Genomic DNA, 8,975 nt, shown 5'->3' with positions numbered 1-8,975 from the left:
TCTTTGTAAACTAAATTTAATATTTTTACAATATTTTTTTTAAAACTATATTGGCTTGCCCTTGACGACTATCATGCCTGTTGGAAAACATTAATGAGGTCTAAGTTGGAGCTCGTTTGCCTAGAAGATGCCTATTCGCTCTCGCCTTTAAGGCATTACGGTTGTACGTGGCAGGACACACTGATTCGAGGAAGAGCGTTCCGAACTTTAGCGGTTAGTATCAGAAACGTTGCGTTTTCGCTAGTAACGTCTTAGCGATCGCGATAGCGATTACTATGGGCCTCATAAGAAGGCCCAGAGTCAGCTGGCAATGAAGAGCTAGCTATGCTTGGAGTATCTCAACGTGATCAAATCAGAAATGAGGAGATCCATAGAAGAAATAGCTCAGCGAGTCGTGAAGATGAAGTGGCAATAGGAGGGGTACATAACTCGGAGAACCGAAGGACGTTGGGGTCCCAATTCGCTGGAATGACGACACCGCACCGGTAAACGCATAGTTTGTAGACCCCCCACGAGGTGGATGGACGACATCAAGCGTGTAGCTTGTAGCCGCTCGACCCAAGCGGCCCTAGACCGTGGTATTTGGTAGGTACTCCCTGCAAAAGACCTGATGATGATGATGATGATGAATAACCTTGTGAAAGGCTTCGACTTCCCATTCGGAGAGACCGAATACGAGCCCCACCCTACTGACATTTTGGTGCTTAGTGCGTTTTGAGTTTTAGCAATTTAAATATCACTTAATTTAAACTGTGAAAGAAAACATCGTAATTAAATCTGCATGCCTGAGAGTTGCCCATAATGTTCTGTGTGTCGTGCTCAGGTGTCGTACGAGGCGACTAAGGAAATATAACGGAGACCGGGCACCAGCGCCTCCTGTGCTACTACTACTATATATTGCGATCACCAACCCGTCTGCTCAATGGTGATTATGGGATACCATCCAGCAATGGTATGTTATAGGATTTTCATCATCATCATCAAGACATCAACCCGTTAACGGTCCTCTACAGGGCACGGGTCTCCTCTCAGAGAGAAGAGGTCCCGGGTTCGATCCCCGCCGGGGTTATTTGGGAATTTATAACTTCTGATGGGAGGCTTCGGCCGTGACTAGTTACCACCCTACTGACATGTATGTTTTAAACGTTAAAATGAAAATTGTTGATGATGGAAAAGAGCAACTGCTGAGTTTCTTGCCGGCTTCTTCTCGGTAGAATTTGCCTTCTGAACCGGTGGAACAGTCACTACAAACAGGCAGACTTGTCAAAAGTGCTTATATTAGGCCTACTTGAAATAAATAAATTTTGAATTTTGACAAACAGGTGCTGTACGGTGCCGCGCAGACATCGATTGGAGTTCCGTACTCCAAATAGGTTAGCCCGCTGCCTTCTTAGACTTCATCACACGTCGGGACGTTCGTAAGAGTGCAGTCTAGGGCTAACAGGTAGTTCAATAAAAAAAAGGGGTAAACTTGGACAGCCGCTTAGCGCAGTGGGCAGCGACGCTGCTTTCTGCATCCAAGGCCGTGGATTCGATTCCCACAACTGAAAAAATGATTTTGTGTTGAACATTAATGCTTTTCCGTGTCTATCTCTATATATAAGTAAGTATGTGTATCCATAAAAATATTCATCAGCTATCTTAGTACACATAACACAAGCTACGCTTACTTTGGGGCTAGATGGCGATGTGTATTAGTATTAGGTAGTAAATTGACCCAATTTTTAAAACCCTTGCTGATAAACAACTTCCTTGTGAGTCAGAAACTGTATCAAAGTACCGACACTTACAAGCGAAATCCCTTATGGCGACTCAAGGTACGTCCGCCTACATATGTTATTCGTGGGAATTGTTGCATTGTCAGTGTTATTGATGATATACTTGTACAATACATACAAATACAATACGCCGTGAGAAGGTTTGCCGAATTAAAAATACCATTTATTTAAAACACAAGTATATTATTATCATAGATTATTTTGTATTGAATTTCTGTACATTTTCTTTATTCCACTACGACTTATTCCGGCAGGTACTATTATGTATCGATTTATTATCTTTATTTTCACACCACTAAAAGGTAAAGAAATAAAAGAAGAATACTGATAATAAACTTTATTATAGTAATATTGTTTCTTTAAAATATAAATATAACCTAAAATAAACTATTTAAAACTTAATAAAATCTAAAACGTCCTCGAAACCACCGCAGCGAGGCACAGTTCCTAAGATGAATAACATACATAAATACTTATAAAACACAGATAAACACCCAGACACTGAAAAACACTCATGTTCATTACAGAAACATTTCCCAGTTGTGGAAATCGAACCCACGGCCTTGGACTCTGCCCACTGCAGACTACAGATGCAGACTATAGATGCAATAAACATCGCTAAAAGTGTTAACGTCAAAGCATTAAGAGATATGTTTGGCCCCACGGAATTAATAGAAAGCCGTTCCACCCCTTTGGTTAACAACCTTGAAATACTCATGCTCTAAGTTTCAAAAAAAAACAATTTTAGGCCCGACAGGGAATCAAACATAAGACCGCAAGATCCACGTTACAGGTAAACCACAAAACCATCGAATCAGGGATAAGTTTAGATTAATTTATTTAAAAATAAATAAATACCTATCTACTAAAATATAGGGTATTTAAGTCTCGCAATGAGATGTATAGAATTACATAGGCGTTGCAAAAAAAGTTTCATATCGTTTGTAGCTATTGTTTTTAATAAATAATTAAAAAAACAGGCCTCAGCGCAATCAAGCATATCAAAATTAAACTATATCGTTAATCCATAACAAGTTATGAGTGAATTAAAAAATATTCCACATTTCTTTGGAGGTCGTTAAGTGTAACGGTGGATTTAGTACGAGTACACCATCTCAAGTAAAGAGGGATTTCAATGGGCGCCAAATGATATTACGCCGATGCTTATTTCCCTCCTTCCTTTACTGGATTATACTGACTCATGTTATCCTGACCGAAGAACTTCTTAATAAGCTCGAGCGCCTTCAAAAGGTATGCATCCGGTTTGTACGGTCAATTGCGTAAATTTGATCACATATCGTACGGAACTGAAATAGTTGCGTATAAGATTGCGTCGGGAACATCATCTACTGTCCTGGTTTTACACTATTTTAGTAATCAAATATCTCCCTCTAAATCTTGACTCTACTTCTCGTAATCGTCTAGTGCTCCCTATTTGTAAAACGAAGTTCTTGGGTAATTCTTTCACCTTTGAGGCTATTATGTTCTGGAACAATCTGCCTGGTGAAATCTGTAGTAGTTATTCCCTTAAAGAGTCTTCTGAAGGACTCCTACCTCTCTTTGAGTGATGGCATTTGAAGTTGTTGCTTTACTATTCTATGTGTATCATGTATAAAAATCTACTTGTGTATACATTCATAGATATTATGCATATTAATTTAAATTATTTATGTACGTATTGTTATCTACACATTTTCGTATATATGTATTTATTAGAACACTTGGCACTATTCTGTTCTCTAGATGCAAGTCCTACTTACAAACGTTGCTTGCAAGAGATTGCTTTCCGCTGCCAAAGGCATAAGGCCGCCTTGGCATGCCTGCAATGTGTTTTACAGAAAACTTCTTACTGTCTCTCTTCCTTTATGTTATACGTGCAATAAAGCGTTCTTCTTCTTCTTATTTCTGCCGCTGTCACAGCAATGCAGCAAAGCTATTTTTCGGTCTAAAGGGCGTAGTCGACGGTGTACCCAATTACGGGAATATAAGCCTCAGGTTGATAGGTTGAGCCGTATATTCGTATATTCCAAGGACTTTGAAAGACGTATTCCTTGCCGTGCGAAGTTTTGCTCTGTTTATAGACGATGGTATTCCGCGTACCATCTGCTTGACCCGTCCATAAATATTATTATAAAAATCGACACAAAGTTATACTTGGTAGATAATAAATATTCCCGTACAGCGTTCCATACTGAGGTTCCAAACCTTCACCGTTTCGTACGAATTGTCAACTTTTGGAAGTTAATCATTAGGCATATTTTAACGTCCGAGACCCTAAAGTCATATTCTGTAACGACATAGTTTCCAAATTCATATTTTTAAATTATAAAAGCACACTCAAGAGCTATCGAAGGTCCAATTTTAAAGCAGATATGTTTTAGCATTGCCAAAAACCGTACCTATTGATCTTAGGTAATTCTTTAGAATATTTTTTTGGATAACGTTTAAAAATACCTTGTCGCCTGCGTTAGGTACTCTATAACTAATCGTTTAGTGGTAGGTAGGTAGTTTGTTATTCAAGTGTCTAGCTTTGTTTTCAAAATGGCGTTATAGAGGACGAGGTAACATCGTTGGCGATTAAAAATTAACGAAATGAACATGTGCTTAGAAACTAAGACTGTGTGTTCGAGGGGTTGTAGTAATAACACAGTTTCTATTAATTTATTAAAATATCAGCAACAGTGATTCCTGAGCAATTATCGACTCCAACGATTAACGATTGCGAGGCAAACTCAACTTAAGGGTACAGTTAAGTGCTTTTGTACTAATTGTGTATTCGTTGCGACATCTTGTGAGAATCGAAAGTGAAATTGTTTATTGCCAAGCTGGGTTGCATGGGGGACACAAATCTGAGACAAGTCTGGCATTTTTTAAAAGCTTTTATTTAAGGAGCTTTAATTTACCTTCGAGATCGTGGCACAACCAGATTCAATATTAGTACTTTAGTGACGATGCAATTTGCAGGAATTTTTTTAGATTTTTTTTATTTTAATTGTTTCTAGGAATCTGATCGGATTTAGTATTAACTATATTTCATATATCATTTTTATTTACTATTAAATAAAAATTAATAGTAAATAAAAACTACTTTATTAGGAAATATATGTTTTACCAAAATACTCAGTAATGTCTAGTATGTTATATATAAATTAAATAAATAAATATGTTTTATGTTGTCCTAAATCCTAAAATTTTATTGAGAAAAAAGAAAAACGTCTGCCACCTTCGTTGGAGGAAACTTCTTAATTTTGTTACTATCGACATAATTTTACAGAATCGCGTCAAGCCGATAACCATTGTCTCAAATATGAAGTCAAGAAAAACATGTCGGAACAACACAAAAAAAACTTACATATGGAGTAACTTATTATTTAATACATAATTATTAATAGTTATTTGACGGCCGAGTGGCGCAGTGGGCAACGACCCTGCTTTCTGAGTCCAAGGCCATGGGTTCGATTCCCACAACTGGAGAGTGTTTGTGTGATGAACATTAATGTTTTTCAGTGTCTGGGTGTTTATCTGTATATTATGAGTATTTATGTGTATTATATTCATAAAAAAATATTCATCAGCTATCTCAGTACCCATAACACAAGCTTCGCTTACTTTGGGGCTAGATGGCGATGTGTGTATTGTCGTAATATATTTATTATTATTATTATTTATTATTAATATCGGGCGCGGGTCTCGTGCTACGGTAAGGCCGTAGTCCACCACGCTGGCCCAGTGCGGATTGGCGGACTCCACACGACTTTGACAAAATTATAGACAATTCTCAGGCATGCAGGTTTCCTCACGATGTTTTCCTTCACCGTTACCCTCTTACTTGCGTGGCGAATATTTGTATAGCTGGATCTAGGAGATCGGTGTGCATTGATAGCACAGCGAACTGACCTTAAGAAGCTTTCAAAGCCATAAAGTTACTAAGAGGTGTCGTAGAACCACTCCCTCCTAAGCTAGGCTACCGCTCAGCAATCCTACAGTACAGGAACTACTGGAAATCCGAATTTCTCCTTACTGATCTACAGCCCGGGAGGCTTAACCTAGAGGTGTAGGAAAGTTGTTTTTTAATTTTAATTCTAATTATCTCCGTTGGATTTGTATCAGTATGGTAAGTTACCTAAATGGTTTTACATATTCGTAATCATTTATCTACTAACACTCTAATTTACAGTTTTTAAACATACCTATTTAAATTCCAATTCAAAATTCTTTATTGTGAATTTGGGTGGTTGGAACACAAATTATAAAAGGACAATAACAGTGATACGAGTAAGTACAGCCAAATTCCGCCTAACTAAAAACAGATCCCGTTAGATAAACGTACAAAAATAATCCTTTATTAGTCTTGACTAATATTAAACTATAATGTAGTGATATGATTCTATAACTTGTCCTACATTGCAGCATAATGGCTTTAATGATTTTTCTATAAAATAAACATTTATTTTCAAATAAATTTATTTACAAGAAAATTAAAAAGAGACATGATGTAGAAATATTTCCTTCGCTGACTGGGTTAGAATTCAAGAACCAAAATGGCGTTCACAGTTATTCCCATTTATATGGCTGTTTCAGAACTGTCCGATGGCTAACCCGTGGCTAGGCTTAGCTGCCAATAAAATTGGCTTGTGTTAAAAAAAACTCGATCGCATGACTCAGTGACTTTGACACAAATATAGCCTACATCTCGCGGCATTCGCTGATTTTATGTTTTATTTATGCCCCGTAATCTTCGGGTTAAACTTGAAATCAAGTTCCGTTTTGGTTTTGTTCCTAATTGAGTTAATTTAAAATAATCAAATAAAAACTTTATTAGTTCGAGTGCATAGCAGAATAATAAAAATCCTTTCAATGTAAGTCAGTAAATTAACCTTCGTTGTATTTTTTTTTTTGACAATATGTTTGCGCTTGACCATGACCTATCATATTACTTGTAACTGACACCGGTATTCACCAAAAGTACTTCATCTCACAGTGCATCTTAATACAGCTTAGGTATATCTATCATGTAAGTGATCTAATTTCTTAAAACGCACATAACTCTGTAAATCAGAAGAGGGTGCCCGGGAGTCAAACCTGCGACGTACTTACGAGAGGCATAGGTCTGCCCTACTGCGCTGCCACTGCCTTTTGTTGTGCTGTAATTCACCCCGAATTCGCGCGCGTCAAGAGACGGCTGAAGTCTTAGGAATTATCATATACCGATACATTTCTTAGATTAAATAAGTGAGAGGAGTCTTTTGATTTGATACATATGATGACGATATTAGGTCTGTATCTGATTTCTTTCAGCAAAAACTATGGCAGTGGTTTACTGGAAAATTATAGGAGTTTTGGTTTCATATCTAAATAATATACCTACCTCTAAAGCCTGTGGAGTCTATTTTCCGAATAAAATACTTCACAATCTTTAGAGGCCCATTATTTATTGTCTCTCAAGCTTATCTGTGAAACCGAAAAGCCATTAGTTTTTGAGTAAACCACTGCCATAGCTTTTACAAAATCAAAATCAAGTGACTGTCACTTTATAAGTTACGCGTTGCATAGCGTAGGTGCTATGCGCGTGTCTGTCTTGTATCTTCAATAACATAATTTAATTGATAAAAGCTTAATGTTTAGAATTAGTTTGTTTGGAAAAATCAATATTTTTCTTTTGATCTTATATTTTTATAGGGTAATTCCTTATGAAATATACTCATGCACCCTTCAACATTTCTTAATTCGGTTACGTTGTATCGTATAATTTACAAAAGTAGGTATAGCGTACACGTTACCCCGAATTATGAGTCAAGTTCAACTTTCTAATTCACAAAATAATAATTAATCATCCGTACACACATTCGCGATACAAATTGTACGCGACGCGTGTGATCTAGATATTAGTTTCGCAATCTCATTAATACTTGATTTGTTTGGGATCGGTACTGGGTAGGTCGTTTAATGTTTGTTTAAAAGCCTTTATTATTAATACGGTTCAATAGCTGACTAATTCATATAGATCAAAGCAGACAGTATAGCAAACTTATTGGTAAGATTTATTTAAGCGAGGTTCACATTACCGCGTCTCTGATTTCTTAGCGGCGTTTATGATTGCGTCCAGCGTGCAACCCAAAAGATGATATATTGTGAGACTTGTGACTTTTTGCCTTACTTTAATAGTGTATGGAACGGGGTGGGTAATTTTAATGTTTGTTTAAAGGATTTATTATCAATACGGTTCAATAGCTAACAAATTCATATAGATCAAAGCAGACAGTATAGCAAATTTTTTGGTAAGATTTATATAAGCGAGGTTCACATTACCACGTCTCACGACGTAAAGGATGATATTTTGTGGGACGTATCACAAGCTTACGTTCGAACAGGATACTTGTGACTTTTCGTATTGCTTTAATAGTGTATGGAACTAGGTGGGTGATTTTAATGTTTGTTTAAAATCCAGTAGACGGAAGCAACTAAGATTTATTTGAGCGAGGTTCACATTGCTGCGTCCTACCTGTGTTCATAGCGGCGATTATGATAACGTCCAGCGTGCGACCGAAAAATGATGGTATAAGGTACGAAGTATCACAAGCTCACGCTCGAACATGAGACTTCGCCTTGCTTGATTTTTCGCCTTGCTTTAATAGTGTATGGAACTGGATGGGGCTATGAATATTTATTTAAAAGCCTTTATTTTTGTTACGGTTCAATAGCTCTCAATTCATATAGATCAAAGCAGACATTAAAGAAAGAAAGAAAGAAAGAAAAATCGTATTTATTGTCACACATTTGTGTAAAATGCATACTTTTAATTCATAAATAATATTCATTTACACTGGTTACAAATCTATCATCTATGCCTATACATAATATGAAACTCTTTATAATCTGCGCCATTACAAAATACATTTATTAAAGACGGCCGATGTCGTGCTATCTCACTCGCACAATATTCGCACGCCCGGCCCGTATATTATACGAAAGATATATATATATATATATTTTATTATTTATTTATTAAGGACACTAACAATATACATATATACATATAAACCAAGAGACCATGACATCAAAAAAAAAATGTAAACACAGATAGCGCGACATCGGCTGCTTTTTACATAAATCTATTCTTTATTGGCGCGGATTATTCTAATAAACGTTGTATAGTTACTCAAAGGTTTGGTATTGTTCGTTCGTATATCCAATTAC

Source organism: Pararge aegeria, chromosome 14 (assembly GCF_905163445.1).
Source record: "Pararge aegeria chromosome 14, ilParAegt1.1, whole genome shotgun sequence".
NCBI classification, from domain to species: Eukaryota; Metazoa; Arthropoda; class Insecta; order Lepidoptera; family Nymphalidae; genus Pararge; species Pararge aegeria.
This window is presented reverse-complemented; position numbering follows the sequence as displayed.